The 20,610-nt window shown below is 34.5% G+C and overlaps 1 pseudogene; it reads right to left on the reverse strand.

The window, feature by feature from the left end:
- Positions 1–12,114: 12,114 nt before the first annotated feature.
- LOC116861092 lies at positions 12,115–13,038 on the reverse strand (annotated as a pseudogene).
- Between the last annotated feature and the right edge of the window lie 7,572 nt (positions 13,039–20,610).

Consider the following 20,610-nt stretch of genomic DNA (forward strand, 5'->3'; position numbering starts at 1 on the left):
TTAATTGCAGGGGTTCTTAACACACTAGTCTCAGCAATATATTGATCATCTGAGCAGATAATCAACAAAGAAACAAGAGCTTTGAATGACACATTAGACTTGATGGACCTCATAGATAAATACAGAACATGCTTCTCTAAAACGACAGAATACACTTATCGAGCACACACGGGACTTTCTCCAGAATAGACCACCTACTGGGTAACAAATCACAGCTCAACCAATACCAAAAGATTGTGATTATTCCCTACATATTCTAAGACAACAATGCTTTGAAACTGGAACACAACCACATGAAAAAAAGTTTGGACGGAATTCAAACACTTGGAAACTAAAGAACATCCTTTTCAAGAATGGCTGGATAAACCAAGAAATCAAGGGAGAACTTTAAAAATACATGGAAACCAATGATAATGAAGACCCGTTGGTCTAAAACCTATGGGATACAGGAAAGGCAGTCTTAAATCCCAAGTCCTAAGGGGGAAATATATAGCCATCCAAGTCTCACTGAAAAAAAAAAAATCACAAGTATACCAATTGTCTTTACACCTGAAAGAACTGGAAAATCAAAAACAAATTAAGCCCACTCCACACAAATGATGGGAAATAATCAAGATTGCAGCAGAGATCAATGATTTAAAAGCCATATATGATATAACACATCAACGAAACCAGAAGCTGCTTTTTTGAAGGTATTATGGAGGGCACATATTGCATGGAAAACTGGGTATGGTGCATAAACAATGAATTCTGGAACACTGAAAAGAAATAAAAAGAATTAAAAAATTTAAAAAGAACCAATAAGATCAATAAACCATTGTCCAAAGTAATCTAAAAGAAAAGAGAGAGGTCCCAAATTAATAAAATTATGAATAAAAGGGGAGAGATCATGACTAACACTAAGGAAATAGAAACAATCATCAGAAATTATTATCAGCAGCTATATGCCAACAAGTTAAACAACTTAGAAGAAATGGATATATTCCTAGAAACGTATAAACTTCCAAGATTGAAGCAGGAAGAAATTGACAAATCTGAATAGACCAATATCTAGTAATGTGATTGAAGCAGTGATCAAAAACTCCCCACAAGCTGTGCCTGGGTGGCTGAGTGGGTTAAAGCCTCTGCCTTCAGCTTAGGTCATAAGCCTCTGCCTTCAGCTTAGGTCATGACGTCAGGATCCTGGGATCGAGTCCCACATCGGGCTCTGGGCTCTGGGCTCAGCAGGGAGCCAGCCTCCCTTGCTCTCTCTCTTCCTAGAATAGGGATAGAGGGAACATTCCACAACTTCATAAAATCTGTCAATGAAAACCCACAGCAAATATAATTCTCAGGAAAAACTGACAGCCTTCCCATTGAGATCAGAAATATGACAAAGATACCCCCTCTTACCACTGTTGTTCAACACAGTACTAGAAATCCTAGAAACAGTAATCAGACAACAAAAATAAATAAAAGGTATTCAAATTGGCAATGAAGAAGTCAAACTCTCTCTCCTCGCAGATGACATGATACTTTATATGGAAAACCCAAAGGACTCCACACCAAAACTCCTACAACTCCTACAGGAATGCAGTAATGTGGCAGGATACAAAATGCACAGAAATCTGTAACTTTCTTATACACTAACAGAAAATATAGAAAGAGAAATTTGAGAATCAATTTCATTTAATATATTACCAAGATCTATAAGATAACTTGGAATAAACTTAACCAAAGAGGTAAAGATCTGTATACAAAGAACTACAGAACACTCATGAAAGAATTTGAAGAAGACACAAAAAGATGGAAAAGCATTCCATGCTCATGGATCAGAAGAATAACCTTATTAAAATGTCAATACTGCCCAGAACAATCTGTAATTTCAATGTCATCCCAATCAAAATTCCACTGGCATTTTTCAAAGTGCTGGAACATACAATCCTAAAATTTGTGTGAAACCAGAAGAGACCCTGAATAGTGAATGAAACATTAAAAATGAAAAACCAAGCTGGGGGCATCACGTTACCCAATTTCAAGCTTTACTACAAAGCTGTGATCACAAAGACAGCATGACACTGGCATCAAAAAAGACACATAGACCAGTGGAACAGAGTAGAGAGCCCAGATATGGATTTTAACTCAGTGGTCAAATAATCTTTGACAAAGTAGGAAAAAATATAAAGTGGGAAAAAGTCTATTCAACCAATGGTGCTTGGAAAATTGAACAGCTATATGTAGAAGAATGAAACTCGACCATTCTCTTACACCATACACAAAGATAATCTTGAAATGGATGAAAGACCTCAATGTCAGACTGGAGTCTATCAAAATCCTAGTGGAGAACATAGGCAGTAACTTCTTTGACATCAGCCACAGCAACTTCTTTCAATACATGTCTCCAAAAGCAAGGAAACAAAAGCGAAAATGAACTTTTGGGACTTCATCAAGACCAAAAGGTTCTGCACATGAAAAGAAACAGCCAACAAAACAAAGAGGAAACCCATGGAATGGGAGAAGATATTCACAAATAACACTACAGACAAAAGGCTGATATCCAAGATCTATAAAGAACTCCTCAAATTCAACACCCCCAAAACAGATAATCATGTCAAAAAATGGGCAGAAGATGTGAACAGACAGTTCTCTGAAGAATACGTAAAAATGGCTAGAAGACATTAAAAAAAAATGTTCAACATCATTAGGCATCATGGAAATTCAAATCAAAGTCAAATTGAGATCCCACATTACATAAGTTAGAATGGCCAAAATTAACAGGACAGGAAACAACTATTGGTGGAAACGCAGTTGGTGCAGCCACTTGGAAAACAGTGTGGAGATTTCTCAAAAAATTTAAAAAATGAGCTACCCTATGACCCTGCAATTGCACTATTGGGTATTTACCAGAAGATATAGATTTAGTGAAATGAAAGGCCATTGTACCCCAATGGTCAGAGCAGTAATGGCTATAATTGCCAAATCACGGAAAGAGCTTAGATGCACTTCTGAGACAAATGGATTTAAAAAATGTGGTCCATATATACAATGGAATGTTACACAGACATCAAAAAGGATTAATATCCAGCTTTTGTATGAACATGGATGTGAATAGAGGAGATTATGCTAAGTGAAATAAGTCAAGCAGAGAAGTCAATTATCATATGGTTTCACTTACTTGTGGAACATAAGGAATAACTTGGAGGACATTATGAGAAGGAAAGGAAAAGTGAATTGGGGTAAGTCTTAGGGGGATAAGAACCATGAGACATGGAGAACTCTAAGAAAATTAATCATGTATATAAATTAAGTGATTCCTACATTTACAAAGAATATATTGGAAATTAACCAGAATACTTCTCAAATTTGCATAATATGAGATAATATATGGTAAATGAAAGCTAGATTTGGTGGCTTAATTAGAAAAGACATCTTAAGAGTTAGCAAACTTGAATATCATTCAGACATGCCAATTTTATTGTACATTGGTATATTAGTCAAATAACTCATTTTATCTATTACAATTTTTTTCATCAAGGAAAATAAATTTGTATGGTAAATTTTTAAAGAGTAATTTTGCCATAATTGTTAAGAATAAAGAAATAAAATAAATATAATGGACATACTAGTTTTTAATACATGTTTATAATTTCTCCAAATCTTTTTGACGACCTAAACATCACAGTTTTGCTAAGCTAAAACAAATACTATATAGTCTTTAAATATCTAGATCATTGCAAAATAACATAAAATACTGAAACATTAATTACTAAACATAGGTTTATTATTTTTAATGTTGTGAGTTTTTTAATGGTATATATACATTTCCACATCTTTTGTATAATGTTTTATGTTTGTTTACAGATTTTACATTCAAATGTACTTATATTTGTGAAATTATTCCAGGTTATATACATTGTACATATACTACTCTTTGTTATCATATATTAATACCAGTTCAATATAATCTAATTTTATTATTCAAATTGAATTAGCTAAGTCATAGGACATCATTAGTTTAAGATAGTGTTCAGTAATTTAGCAGTGGCATATCACACTCAGTGTTCATTACATCACATGCCCTCCTTAATGTCCATTACCCAATTCCTCCTTATCCCCACCCACCTCCCTTCCAGCAACTGCAGTTGGTTTACTGTAGTTAAACTTTTCTTTTTTTTTAAAGATTTTATTTATTTATTTGACAGATAGAGATCACAAGTAGGCAGAAAAGCAGGCAGAGAGAGAGGGAAGCAGGCTCCCAGCTGAGCAGAGAGCCCGATGTGAGGCTCCATCCCAGGATCCTGAGATAATGACCAGAGCTGAAGGCAGAGGCTTAACCCATGAGCCACCCAGGTGCCCCTAGCTAAACATTTCTCATGGTTTTTCTCCCTTATTGATGACTTCTCATTCTGCTGTCCCTCCCTTCCCCTATGGTCCTCTGCCCTGTTTTTATATTCCATATATGAGTGAAACCATATGATAATTGTCTTTCTCTGATTGGCTTATTTTGCTCACCATACTATAGTCCATTTCTATCCATATTGATGTAAATGATAGGTATTCATCTTTTCTAATGGCTGAGTAACATTGTATATATATGCATGCACATATATCCACCTCACATCTTCTTTATCTATTCTTCTGTCAAAGGATATCTCAGCTCTTTCCACTGTTTGACTATCATGGACATTGCTACTATAAACATTGGGGTGCATGTGCCCCTTTGGATCACTACAATCATCTCTTTGGAATAAATACCCAGTACTATAGATTCTGGGTCATTGGGTAGCTCCATTTTTAACTTTTTGAGGATTCTCCATACTGTTTTTCTAGGTGACTATACCAGCTTGCATTCCCACCAACAGTGGAAGAGAGTTCTCTTTTCTCCACATCCTTCCAATGTTTGTTGTTCCCTGTCTTGTTGACCTCAGCCATTCTTAAATGTGTAAGGTGGAATCTCGTTATGGTTTGGATTTGTATTTCCCTGATGCCAAGTGATATGGAGCATTTTATCATGTGTCTATTGGCCATTCTTATGTCTAGTTTGGAGGAATGTCTGTTCATATCTTCTGTTCATTTCTTGACTTAATTCATTGTTTTTTTGGGTGTTGAGTTTCACATGTTCTTTATAGGTCTTGGATACCAGCCTTTTACTTCCTTTGTCATTTGAAATACAGTCTCCCATTCCATAGGTTGCCTTTTAATTTTGTTGATGGTATCCATTGCTGTGCAGAAGCTTTTTATCTTGATGAGTCCCAGTAGTTCATTTTGCTTTTGTTTCCCTTGTCTTTAGACATATGTCCTACTGCCTGCATTCTCCTCTAGGAATTTAATGGATTTCTGTTTTACATTTAGTTCTTTCATTCATTTTGAGTTTATCTTTGTGTATAGTGTAAGAGTGGTCCAGTTTCATTCTTCTGCATGTGGTTGTCCAATTTTCCCTGCACAATTTATTGAAGAGACTCTTTTTTTCCCCACTGAATAATTTTTCTTGGTTTTTTCAAAGATTAGCTGACCACAGAGTTGAGGGTCGATTACTGGATTATCTATTCTGTTCCACTGAGCTAGGTGTCTTTTTTTGTTCCATGATATATTGGTAATCACAGCTTTATAATAAAGCTTGAAGTCGGGCATTGTGTTGCTCCCAGGTTTGGTTTTCTTTTTCAACAGTCCTCTGGAAATTAGGGCTCTTATCTGGCTCCATACAAATTTTAGGATTGCTTGTTTTAGCAATGTGAAAATGTGTTTTTGCATGTGAAAAATGCCAATGATATTTTGATAGGGATTGCATTGAATGTATAGATTACTCTGGGCAGCATAGATATTTTAACTATTTATTCTTCCAATACATGAGCATGGAATGTTTTTTCATCTCTTTGTGTCTTCCTTAATTCCTTTCATAAGTGTTCTGTAGTTTCTATAGTAGAGGTCCTTGACCTCTTTTTCTTTTAATGTTTATTCCTAGGTATCTTATGATTTTTGGTGCAATTGTAAATGGGATCAATTCCTTAATTTCTCTTTCTTCAGTCACATTGTTAGTGTACAGAAATAAAACTGATTTCTGTGCATTGATTTTTGTATCCTGGGATGTTACCAAATCACTGTATGAGTTCTAGCAATTTTGGGATGGAGTCTTGAGTTTTCCACATAAAGTATGTCCTCTGCAAAGAGAGATAGTTTGATATCTTCGTTGCCAATTTGAATGGTTTCGTATTTCATTTTGTTGTCTGATTGCTGAGGCTAGGACTTCTAGTATGATTTTGAACAATATTGGTGATAGTGTGCATCCCTCTCATGCTTCTGACTTTATGGAAAATCTTTCACTTTTCCTCACTGAGAATGATATTCACTGAGGGCGTTTCATAAATGACTTTTATGATATTGAAGAAAGTTTCCTCTATCCTTACACTCTTATGAGTTTTAATCAAGAAAGAATGTTGTGTTTTGTCAAATTACTTTTCTACATCATTTGAGTGGATCATATGCTTCTTTTCTTTTATTAATATGCTTTATACATTGATCAATTTGTGAATGTTCAACCACCCTTGTGTCCCAGGAATAAATCCCACTTGGTAGTGGTGAATAATCCTTTTTAATGTACTTTGGGATACTATTGGCTCATATCGTAGTGAAAAGTTTGACATCCATTTTCATCAGGGATATTGGTCTATAATTCTCCTTTTTGATTGAAGTCAGTGTCTGGTTTTGGTTTCGAGGTAATTCTGGCCTCATAGAACGAATATGGAAGGTTTCCTTCTATTTCTGCTTTTTGTTTTGTTTTGTTTTGTTTGTTTGTTTATCTGTTTTATTAACAGCCTCAGTGAAATAGGTATCATTTCTTCCTTAAATATTTGGTAGAATTCTCCTCGAAAGCCATCTGGCCCAAGACTCTTGTTTGCTGGAAAGTTTTCGATGAACACTTCTCTCTTAATACTTCCTTTGATGTATCCCAGAGATTTTGAACCAAGGTTTTTCATTATTATTAGTTTTCATGAATATTTAACTTGTTCTTTAATTTCCTGGTTGACCCATTCCTTCTTTAACAAGATGTTCTTTAACCTCAAAGTATTTGAGTTCCTTCCAAATTTCCTCTCCTCATTAAGTTCCAGTTTCAACACATTTGGTCTGAAAATATGCAGGAAATAATTCCAATCTTTAGGTGTCAATTGAGACCTGATGTATGACCAGTATGTAATTTATTCTGGAGAATGTTCCATGTGCTTTTGAAAAGAATGAATATTCTGTTGCTTTATGAAGGAATCTTCTGAATATACCCGTGAAGCCCATCTGGTCCAATTATTCACTCACAGCCTTTGTTTCTTTGTTGATTATCTGCTTAGATGAACTGTCCATTGCTGTGAGTGGAGTGTTGAAGTTACCTACTATTATTGTATTGTTATCAATATGTTTCTTTACTTTGTATATTATGCAGTCTATATAATTGTCTACTCCCAAGTTGGGGACTTAAATATTTACAATTATTAGATCTGCTTGTTCTGTGACATAGTGTCCCTCTACATCTCTTACCACAGGATTTGGTTTAAAATCTAATTTGCCTGATATGAGGATTGCTACCTGTTGTGGTCCATTAGTGTGGTAAATGTTTCTCCATCTCCTCACTTCCAGGTTGCAGGTGTCTTTGGGACTAAAATGAGTCACTTGTAGACTGCATTTGAATGAGTCTTGCTTTTTTATGCAATCTGATGCCCTGTGTCTTTTGATTGGAACATTTAGCTCATTTACATTCAGAGTAACTATGGAAAGATATGAATTCAGTGCCTGTAAAGTCTGTGTTTCTGTAGATTGTCAGTTTTTCTTTCTGGTCTATGTTATTCTTGCAGTCTCTCTTCCCTTACAGTATACCCTTAATATTTCTTGCACGACTGCCTGTCCTGGAAGTTCTTTATCTCTCCTTCCATTATGAATGACAGCCTTGCTGGATAGAGTATTCTTGGCTCTGTGTTCTTCTCATGTATTATCCTGAATATATCCCCAACCCTTTGTGGCTTGTCAGGCTTCTGTGTATAACATGTTGATGTTATTCTTTTTATGTAAGGAACACATTTTTTGATCCTGAATCTCCCTTTTTATGTAATGAACCTCCTGTCCCTATGTTTTCTAAGGATATTTTCTTTTTCTTTAAAATTTGCAAACTTCACTCTTGTATGTCTTGTTGTTAATCTACTTTTGTTGATTTTTGGGAGGTGTCCTCTTTGCCTTTGGACGTGAATGCCTATTTCCCTCCTCAGATTAGGGAAGCTCTCAGCTATGATTTCCTCAAATATGCCTTCTAGCCCTCTCTTTCCACCCCCTCAGACACCCCAATAATTCTGACATTGGTTAGTTTCAAGGCATCATTAAATTTTCAAAGCCTTTCTTCATGGGGTATTAGTTGTCTTTTTCCCTTTTCTCAACTTGATTCTTTTCCATTATCCTATCCTCTAGATCACTTGTTCTCTTTTCGTCTCATTGTCCCTTACTGTTAGAGCATCCAGTTTAGACTGTTTCTCATTCATAGCATTTTTTAGTTCAGTTTGATTAGATTTCATTTCTCCCCTTAGAGATTCTATCTGTCACTTACACTTTTTAAAGCCTAGCTATTAACTTTATAGTTGCTATCCTGAATTCCATCTCTGACATCTTACATACATTGAAATTGATTAGCTCTGTGGCAGAGAACATTGCTTCTTGTTCTTTCTTTTGTTGCAAATTCCTTCTAGTCATTTTGTCCAGTGAAGGATGGGTTAGTGAATGAGGAGAGTCCAAAATATCAACCATGACCCAAACAAAATATGCCCTAAACAAATCTGAATTGGTCAGAAGTCACAATAGAAAAATGAAGCAAAACCAAAAAAGAAAGAAAGAAAGAAACACAAACAAACAAACAAACAAAAAAAATGGGGGACTATAATCTCACAGGGTGGATAAAGCAAGGTGATCCACTTGTTCCTGAATGCATTTTTTGTCTGTGTGATAGAAGATAATATATCCCCAAACTGAAACGCATATATATATATGATTTTTTCACTATATATATAGTGAAAAAGTCAGAAATCAAGCTTATATCTATAAAATGTAGATGTAAAAAAAAGTAAAAAAAAGTGACTTAAAGATGTAAATGATAAAATAAGGGTCTATTTGAAATGGGAAGAAAGTTAAGAAAAAGAAAAAAAATGAAAATTTTAGGCTGAAAGATAAATGAGTCCTGTGGAAATATCTCAATCTCAATATATTATTTTCCCCAGGTGTTGGAGTTTTAGTCTTGTGGGATCCATACAGTTTCAGTCCACCAGTTCTCCCAGTCTGTCTTTTGGGTGAGGGGCTTGCTGTGCTACTTCTCACATGTCTTTGTTGGGTTGCAATTACCCCACAACTAGTCACGGGGATGGGCTCAATGTAAGCTAGTCCTCTCTATGGCTTTTGTTCCCTGGAAGCTTTCTGGGCCTCTTCAAAGGATGAGAATAAAAATGGTCATGTCTGGATCTTTCGCCCAGAGAGGGCCCCCTCTTCAATAAATCCTCTAGGATGAACCACTTTTGTTTTTGCCAAACTCCACAAACTCCTGTGGTGTACGCCCATTGCAACTCTTCTCAGGGAAGTACCCAGGGAGTACCAGGAACCTGCAGCACCACTTCTCTATGTGTATTTGGTACTTGAGCAGTTGTGGGCTTGCATGCACACCCTGTAACACTGCTTGAAGGTGGCTTTTGAAGTAATGGCTTGGACAATTTCAGGGTATTACTCAGTTGTTCTCAGCCTCTCCATATACAAGAGATAGAATGTGTTATTAAACTTTTTTTTTTTTTTTTGCTTCTTGTTCTTTCTTTTGTTGCAAATTACTTCTAGTCATTTTGTGACTAGAAAGTCTTCTCCTGTTAATCTATTTTCTATTACAGGGGGTGACTCAGCCAAGGACCTAGAAATGTAGAATCATTATTGTGCTCCAAAGGCAGACATCTAACTAACTGAGCCACACAGGCATCCCTTAAGCAGTAATCTTTGTCAGTAAATTATCACAAAAGAAAGGCATACACATTATAATTTTAATAAACTATCTTTGGAAGTTATTAGAATTAATAAAATAATCCAAAATCTAGAGTTTTAAAAAGTGCTGTAGCATTGCAAAAATCAAAGCCCACAGGTTTATAAATAAATATACAATTTAGAAATCTTTAATATATTTAAAAATTAATGTTACTGATAGAAAAAAATATATATATATAGTTTTAGGAAGCAGATAGAAAAAAAAATGACAGTTTACCTTGTCATTGAAGACACAGTGGTAAAACGAATATGTGGGTTTTTGAAAAATAAAGTGACTTCCAGATTCTTTTTTTTCCCAAAGATTTATTTATTTATTTGGCAGAATGAGAGAGATCACAGGTAGGCAGAGAGGCAGGCAGAGGAGAGGGGCAAACAGGCTCCCTGCTGAGCAGAGAGCCTGCTGCAGGGCTGGATTCCAGGACTTTGAGACTATAACCTGAGCTGAAGGCAGAGGCTTAACCCACTGATCCACCTAGGTGCCCATGACTTCCAGATTCTATAGAAAAAACACAGATTACCAGAAATTTGAAAATATTCATTAAAATTAAATTTACATCTTTTTTATTTTTTTATTATGTTATGTAGTCACTATACAGTACATCATTAGTTTTTGATGTAATAGAAAGTTGAGATTTATGTACAAATTGAGGGGTTGAAGTTGACTTATTACAGAATGTTTTTAGAAAAAGTGTCCTGGAGAAAAATCACATCTACCTGTACTAAAATGTATATTTGGATTAATGTATCTGATATTCAGCCCAATGTTTCACCATGCATAAATACTCCAAATAATTTCAGTAACATAAACCTAAAGACTCTTCTCAAAATTAAATTTCAGCAAAAATTAATTACAGCTTATCATTTGCAAACAATGATTAACAATGTTTTCAACTCTATTGGCAGAAAAATGAAGTTTTTAAGAGAATAAATTTCTGTAGAAATAAATTTGGAAAAAAGTCAGCCAAAGAAACCTTATGATCAATGAAGACATCACAGAACAGTGTATTATTGTTTTGTATATATGAAATTATGACACAAAAATACTGTTTGTCATTTGCATTAAATAGATATTAATTAATTGTGATAAATATATAGTTTAGCCTCTTGTTTTTGAACATGTGTCTTCATATTTGTGTTTGTGCACCCTTCCCTGTAAATTATGCAGGGTGTGGCATTTCTCCTCTCTGCAAAACCTGAGAAAGTTGAGATTGTTTCTTCCCCAGACTATTTAGATTAAACTATGAAATGTATTGAGTCAAAAATAAGATATTATGTGACAGACATGATCTAGCACAGGATGACAATGACTTCTGTGTATGTATACAGTGAGGAGATTGTCTTTGAGATTCTTAATTCCTAATAATTACACTAAATTTTTGACCCATTCAGCTTATAATTTACCATGCAGTTTCTTGATCTCTGCTGGCATATCCAAGTCAATTCACTTTTCTTGAGGAATACCTGATATGAAATCACTTTCCTGGGATTCATCTCCCTAAAAGGAGCATAAACTTATATTCTGTTCAGAATGATGTAAGAACTTTAGAATTCCTGGTGAAGTCTCAGTTAATCTTTCTAAAGCTAAGCTACCCTAAATTGAAAAAAAAGGTAGTAATTGGCACAGATAACTTATGAGTATATGATGAGAAAATCAAGAATTTTTCTGACTTTCATTTAGATCTACATATTAAGGAAACATTTATTTTTATGTTTACCTGTATTGGAAAATAAATTTAAAATACTAGAAGTTTTATGTATAATGACAACTTCATTTAGACAGTTTCCATTTTCATTTCTGCATGACTAAGAACTATTTTCATAGAGAATATATTAGCAAAAATGAGTACATTCCAAACTTATGAAAAAAACAAAAACAAAATCAAAGGCTCATAATTATGGATACTTGCAAAACAATTTTGTCCATACATGAGTGATTTTCTTTTTTTTCTGATTTTAGTCCTTCCACTCTAAGCATAAAATAATATTTTAGTTACTGTACACTGGTGAATGGACTTATAATCATAATCAATGTTGGGTACATATGTGAAAAATGTGCCTACATTTTTAAAAAGCAGACTTTATGAATCACTCTTCTCAGGCCCCCATCACCTCATTGTTTCTTAGGCTGTAGATGATGGGGATGACCATTGGGGTCAGAATCATGTAGAAGACAGCCAGGACTTTGCTGTCTGTTGGAGATCGGAAGGATCTTGGGCATAGATAAATGTAAGCAAAGGGTGCATAGTAGAAAGTCACCACAGTGAGGTTGGTTGCTGTAGGTAGATAGGCCTTCTTCATCCCTTCTGTTGACTGCATGCAGCAGATGGCATGGAGCACTCAGCTATAGGAACATGCAATGCCAGTGAAAGGAAACACAAGGAGAAGTGTGGTGCTCACAAATACTGTGTACTCATAGACCCAGTGTCAATGCAGGCCAGAGTCAACATGGCTGGAACATCACAAAAAAAATGGTTGATGGTTCTGGATCTATTATAAGGGATTCAAAAGGCATATATAGTGTGGACACAGGAGTTGACTGAGCCCGATATCCAAGATCCTGTTATCATCAGCACACATATTCTTTTGTTCATACCAATGGAATAGTGGAGAAGAGAGAAAATAGCCACATAAAGATCATAGGCCATAGAAGCCAATAGTAATCCTTCTCCACCAGCTAAAGCCATGAACAAGAAACTCTGAACTCCACATAAGGACTGAGGTAGTATGCTCAGACAGCAGTCACAGTCTGAATGAAATAGATTTGTTTTGAGAGAGATAATCAGATGCCATCTTGGGGACAATGGTGGAGATGATTTTAGGTCAATGAGAGAGAGCTAAGAAATACATGGGTGTGTGGAGATGTGTGTCTAGGAAGATGAGGAGAATCATGGACAGATTGCCAAACAGAGCAATTAGAAAAATAAGAATGATGACAATGAAAAGGAATAGGCCAATTCTTGTTGGTGGGAACAACCCCAATAGGATGAATTCAGCTGGTGTTTGAGCATCATTTTCCATGTGGCATTGATAGAATTTTCCTAAAAGGAGACAGGAAAGTAAATTAAGGATAGATCAAGAGGATCTTTTGAATTTATCATTTTAGTCAGACTGTGTTGTTGAAAATCTTACAACTCTTATGTGAATAATTGAACTTTCCTATTTTTTTAGAAAAACAAAATAAAACAAAACAAAAAAAATATTTTTGAACCAGAAATTAAAATAAGGATGTAAACATTAGTAGCCTATATCTTTTCTAAGAAATCTTTGGAGTATTTTAAAAGCTCTCCCTCTCTTTCTTTCTCTCTATATATATCTATCTCATCTGAAATCATTCGGATAAGTATGCCTTAATACTGTACATGATTACAGTATTGCTAAATCAGATATTTACTCAAAATATTTGCATAAAACTAAATTAAAATACCTACATTATACATTTATTTTAAGAATAATTTAGGATATAAAATATTATATAATAATTTAAGAATAAGTTAAGAATATTTATGACCCATAAAGGATCATTTTCTTTCATACCTATTTCTTACTTCTAAATCTCCAGCAACCTATCAGCATCTGTTGAGAAGTAGTATTCCCTTCTTGAATCCTCTTTTCACAGTAGCATCTAATCAAATATCCTTGAAGTCAGGCAAAATGAATTATTTCATCTGTTCTGAAATCATTAATAAAATTTTTCTTTTTATGTTCAGTTAGCCACTGTATAGTACCTCTTTAGTTTTTGATGTAGTGTTCAGTGATTCATTACTTGCATATAACACCCATGAATGAATCCTTATTGTCAAGGACTATTTATACAAAATAATTATCTTCTGACTTCTTAACCAGTTTCTGAATGATACAGTTCAAGGATAACCTTCAACTAATTATGTACACACCATACTCTCGGAAGGTTTCACAAATCTGCCAGAGTTCTTCAAAGTAGCATTTGTTTTATGTATCTCTGTTTCTCTAATACTTAAATGATACACACTACTTTATGGTACTTTGCCTTACTCATTTTTTCATTTACTTTATTTTCAAAATTTTTTGTTTAAATTCTAGTTATTTAACATACAGTGTAATATAAGTCTCAAGTGTACAGTTTAGTGATTCAACTCATCCACAGAACACACCTGTGCTCCTCCTAACAGGTGCACTCTTAATACCCATCCCCTATTTCATCCAATACCCCATCCACCTCCTGTCTGGTAACTATCCTGTTGTTCTTTATAATTAAGATCTGCTTCTTGGTTTGCCTCTCTGTGTGTCTCTTTTTGGTCTTCTGATCATTTGTTTTGGTTCTTAAATTCCACATATGATTGAAATATTTTATTTAGAACTATAATTTAGATCAGTGTGTGAATTTAATCACATATGTTGTCATTTCTCCACCTTAAAAAAAAAACAAATATCATGATGATAAAGAGTATATATAAGTCAAAATAGAACAGGTGCCAAAAGGCCCAATGAGAGGGAAAATATTTCAGGACCATTTGAATAAATGAAATTAGATAAATGAATGAACAGTCACTTAAGTGGAAAAAAGGAAATAAAATCCTAAGCCTCTCTTGGAGGTGGGAGGAGAAATTCTCCACATGAGAAATTCTCCATCATAAGTGAACAAGTTCTACACAGTATGTATTATCTTATTCTTAAATACTATCCTAGATACAAATGATACCATGATTTTGTGATGTCTCCAACATGAAACAAGAATATGCATACATATGTGCACATACACACAGACATATTCACACTCTCAAGCGTACACAAGAAATATGAGTAAAAAACAGGAAAATACAGAAAGATTTCTCTAGTAGTTTCCATATGCTCAGAAAAGCTTCTGCATGGCAAACGAAACAGTCAACAAAACAAAGAGGCAACCCACAGAATGGGAGAAGATATTCGCAAATGACACTACAAAGGGCTGATATCCAAGATCTATAAAGAACTCCTCAAACTCAACACCCAAAAAACAGATAATCACATCAAAAAATAGGCAGAAGACATGAACAGACAATTCTCCAGTGAAGACATACAAATGGCTAACAGACACATGAAAAAATGTTCATCATCATTAAACATCAGGGTGATTAAAATCAAAACCTCATTGAGATACCACCTTACACCACTTAGAATGGCAAAAATTAACAAGACAGTAAACAACATTTGTTGGAGAGGAAGTGGAGAAAGGGGAAACCTCTTACACTGTTGGTGAGAACGCAAGTTGGTGAGAATGAAGCCACCTTGGAAAACAGTGTGGAGATGCCTTAAGAAATTAAAAATAGACCTACCCTGTAACCCTGCAATTGCACTTGGGGTGAATACCCCCAAAGATGCAGACATGGTGAAAAGAAGGGCCATCTGTACCCCAATGTTCATAGCAGCAATGGTGACAATCACCAAACTGGAAAGAGCCAAGAAGCCCTTCAACAGACAAATGGATAAAGAAGATATGGTCCATATATACAATGGAATATTATGCCTCCATCTGAAGGATGAATACCCAGCTTTTGTATCAACATGGATAGGACTGGAGGAGATTGTGCTGAGTGAAGTAAGTCAAGCAGGGAGAGTCAATTAGTATATGGTTTCACTTATTTATGGGGCATAAGGAATAACATGGAGAACCTTAGGAGAAGGAAAAGAAAAGTGAATTGGGGGAAATAGGAGGGGGAGACAAACCATAAGAGACTGTGGACCATAAGAAACAAACTGAGGGTTTTGGAATGGAGGGGAATGGGGAGTTAGGTGAGCCTGGTGGTAGGTATTAGGGAGGGCAAGTATTGCATGGCACTGGGTGTGGTTCATAAAAAAATGAATCTTGGAACACTGAAAAAATAAAATAAAATTTAATAAAAGAAAGAAATATGGGGAAAAATATGGAATGTTATTAATCCACAATATAAATACCATTAGATAAATAAAAGTGTATGTCAGATAAAATGAAAGGCTCTTGCATATATATACACACACATGTGTGTATGTGTGTGTGTATGCACACTCATATATGCTTATATGATAAAAAACTAATTAGACAAACTAATGTTTAACGTCAGACTCCATCATTTCCCCCTGTAAATACAGCCATTATGGTGATGGTCATTTGGAAGTCTCACCTGAGGGGAGGATACTCTGCCTAGGACTCTCAATCCAGACTCCAGTCTGGCTGTCTCCACCAGGCTTCCCCTGCTGATGAGGTTGGATGTTGTAAGCCCTGGATTTGATGTAGCTCTCTCTTATTCTCCTTTATTGCTTACTATTTCCCACATCTATGTGCAGATTTCAATTTTCTTCCTTCTGTTTCTCTTAGATTTTTATAAAATCAATATAGTGTTTTTCCTCTTCAAAACAGAGTAGGGCTGCCATGAACCTTTTATTTAGAACACTTAGGAATAAACTTAAGAAGGGGGAGAAACTTGTGCACTGAAAATCACAAAACATTGCTGAAAGAATTTGAAGAAAAGACAAATAAATGAAAATAAACAGCCTGTGTTCGTTCACTGTTGACCTTAATTTTGTCAAGATGTTAATGCTACCATAAACAAACTGCATATTCAATGAAATGCCTATCATAATCTCAAATGAGGACTTTGCAGAAATAAAATTACATCCTAGAATTAACATATAATCTCAATTTACCCTGAATAGCCAAAACAATCATGAAATAATTAGAGAAATCACTTTCTGATCAAAGTCTTACTAAAATAATTATGAAAATCAGAACAGTGTACTATTGCCATAAACATAGATATAAACTAATAAAATAGGTGTATCAGAATAAACGCTTCACATATATGGTCAAGTGATCTTCTCAAGAGTCAACAAACCATTTAGTGGGGTTGTCTTTTCAATAAACTGTACAGAGAAACCTGGATATCCACATGCAAATAAAGAAGTCAAACCATGATCTTACACTATACACAAAAATTAAATTAAATGGATCAAATTGCTAAATGCAGAGATAAAACTATAAACTTTTAGAACAAAGCATATAATGGGAAAGTTTCACAAAAAATTTTCTAAAAATTTTTCCAAAAATTCAAAAGTTTCACATTGGATTTAACTGTGGTTTCCTGGATATGACACCATGTTTGGAAGTCCAAGATTATTATACAAAACTTACAACAGGAACCTGAATGTGTGCAGGACAATTAATGTTTTAATAATATGTTGCCTTCAACAAACTGTAAAGGAAGTGGTGGGAAGGCTTTTTTTTATTTCTTTTCAGTGTAACCGTATTCATTTTTTTTTGCACCACACCAAGTGCTCCATGCAATCCATGCCGTCTCTAGTACCCACCACCTGGTTCCCCCAACCTCCCACCCCCCACCCCTTCAAAACCCTCAGATTGTTTTTCAGAGTCCATAGTCTCTCATGGTTCACCTTCCCTTCCAATTTCCCTCAACTCCCTTCTCCTCTCCATCTTCCCTTGTCCTCCATGCTATTTGTTATGCTCCGCAAATAAGTGAAACCAATGATAATTGACTCTCTCTGCTTGACTTATTTCACTCAGCATAATCTCTTCCAGTCCCATCCATGTTGCTACAAAAGTTGGGTATTCATCCTTTATGATGGAGGCATAATACTCCATAATGTATATGGACCACATCTTCCTTATCCATTCGTCCATTGAAGGGCATCTTGGTTCTTTCCACAGTTTGGCGTTTTTTTACAAATGCCATTCAGATTTAATGTATCACATATTAGACCATTTTCAATAGGATAAAATTTATATTGATAAGTTAATTATTGACAAATAAAAGATATATTTGAAATTACCAATAAAATTATGATCACTCTTACTACACATGTATTTTATAAAAAGCTATCCATGATGAGGCTCACATTGAGGTAGTTAGTATTATTCACCTCTAAAAGTGAAAAAAAATCAGCACAGAATATAAATCGTGAGTGGCACATCAAATCTGTTATTTGATGCCATGCATTATTTATGTTGCTCTGTTCTGATATCCTATCATGATATATTATTTAGAGGACCCCTGAATATGACAGGGAAATACATTCAACTGTTGAATATCAGCCTTGAATATTTCAAGTCCCAAGGTAAAGAAAGATTTTTTTTTTCTTTAGGTAAAAATAAATCCAAATAACTTATTTTTTCTCTTTATGTTGGTTTTATCAAGTGGGAAAACAATAAGTAACAAATATTGAAACTATTTACAGTCATTTCCAATCTCTCTGATTTTAAAATTTTCCGTAAAAACTTGCTATCTTGGCACCTACATTTCAGAATACATAGGATGAAAGAAGTAGCAGAAAACATTCTGTTGATGACTTCATAGTAAACAGAAAAAACAAGCCCTAACCCTAACCCTACATGAAAGAGAAGTTAAAGGTATGAAAGTAAATGTAGGAAGATAAGTTGATAACTGAGATATGTCAGAATATATTACAGAATTAAATTGCATTTGACCTGACCTCTATCTCTTGAACTTCATATCACACTGATATTTCATCAATGATAAATTTAAGATGCAGGGATTCTGAGCGACTGTAATTTAAAATTATATACTTGGATAATTGTGTTTGTCATCTATCATCCTTCTATCTATTATCTAGCTAGATATCATCTATCAATCTACCTAAATGCATCCCCTATCTTACCCCTCAAATATTAAATATTTTGAGGTATTGAATCTGAAATAAATGTAGATCAATATTTTACACACACACACACACACACACACACACACACAACTGAAAAAGGAAGATAAATAATTAATGTTATTAAAATAGATATTCTATATAGGTAGTAGAAGGTAAAAATGTATGCAAAAACTTTCTTAAAATACAAATAGTATTTTTGGGGGTTTACAGTTTATTTATTTGGACATATTCTACTATTTTGTCAGATATCTTGGCTCTGTTGTATTTTTACCTGACTCCATGACACTCACGCAGATTGTCTAATAAAAATGGTATCTCAAATCCTTTAAATAAAATTGAATTTGTGTTCTGTTTCCAATGCAAAGTGTCCTTACCTAGGAGATTTTGCTTGCAAAGGTACAACTATATTATGATCTCCTGTGTTATTTATATCATAGATGTCCATATTGTTCATAATGAGAAAAATCATCTAAATGCTGCCAAAGTTCAAAATGAATTACATATTTTCATCTCTTAAAGTCAATATGCATCAGTTTTTTTGCAGAACTTTATTCCTATGATTATATTTGAAGTTGATAATTAAATACTGAAAAAAACCTGATTCATAAAGTTATTCATAAATTTACTAATTCATAAATGTACATAGCATATGATTTTTAAAACTATCTCATTATTAAAAGATAAAGAAAATCACAGAGTTATGAAATGAATTATTCAAGCCTGGGTTAGGGATCTAGTGATGGAGTTGGAAAATGTCCTCTTAACGTAGATAATACAGAATTTCCACTGACACACAGTTTTATGTCCTACAGTCTCATTGCTTTTGATCAAAACTATTGTTGAAGAAAAATCATTCTTGATCACACAACAAGACTGATCATTTACAGAGGTGTGGAAAGGATATGGATTTACCTAAGAGTCTCTTGAATTTAGCTTTCCTGGAAGAGTTATAAGAAATCACACATTAGACTTTAAGAGCCTATAAACACAGGTCACCCTACCATGTTTCACAAAAATTTGAATTACTTTCTCTTTTCTCAAGATCCCTGTAACAATCTAACATGCTGAATATTCCACCAGTGATTTTATTTATTCAACTGGAAGACTGGGAAACCAGTAATCCAGGTTAACACATTAATTTTCCTAGGAGGACTTTGAATGAATTAGTCACATAAAGTCAATCTTTTTTATCAAGTGGGAAAACAATAAGTAACAAATATTGAAACTATTTACAGTTTCATTGTCTAATTATACCTCAGTGTGTATGCCTACAATAAGAATTTTTTTAAAACAAAATAATTATTTTCCATAGCTAGCAGTTATGTAAAGTGTACCTCATTGCAAAATGGCTTTTATATAATCCAAGGAGCATCCTGTGGGTTCTAAATCAGTGTAAATATCTGCAGATTCCTTTCTTGGATTTCTACATGAGATTTCATTCATTTCAAGTGTTTACATAAAATATTCTACCAAAGGGACAAAGAGTACATAGCTTGCATTACTTTAATGTATTAGGAATTTTAATTATATTACTTAATATTCAATGTATACTGCCATTAAATAATAAAAACAATACACTTGTCAGAGTATAAAGAGATCTGGAACGCACAGTGTAATATTTGTGTTGGTGCATGTTTGTGTGGTTTTGATCCATAAAAATCCTTAAAATTGGGGCACCTTGCTGGCTCAGTGGGTTAAAGTCTCTGCCTTTGGCTCAGGTCATGATCCCAGGGTCCTGGGATCCAGCCTCGCATGTGGCTTTCTGCTCAGCAGGGAGCCAGCTTCCCTTCCTCTCTGCCTGCTTGTGATCTCTGTCTGTCAAATAAATAAGTAAAATCTTTTAAAAAAATCCTTTAAATTCCACAATGGTGAATCAGCATAAGTAGATCAGTGCATAATTAGGCAGGCAGATATTTTGAAAGACAGAAATTAATTAGAAGACCTGTCCTTCAGGGGTTCCTG

This window comes from Lontra canadensis, unplaced genomic scaffold (genome assembly GCF_010015895.1).
Source record: "Lontra canadensis isolate GAN:19392208 unplaced genomic scaffold, GSC_riverotter_1.0 scaffold190, whole genome shotgun sequence".
Classification (NCBI taxonomy): domain Eukaryota; kingdom Metazoa; phylum Chordata; class Mammalia; order Carnivora; family Mustelidae; genus Lontra; species Lontra canadensis.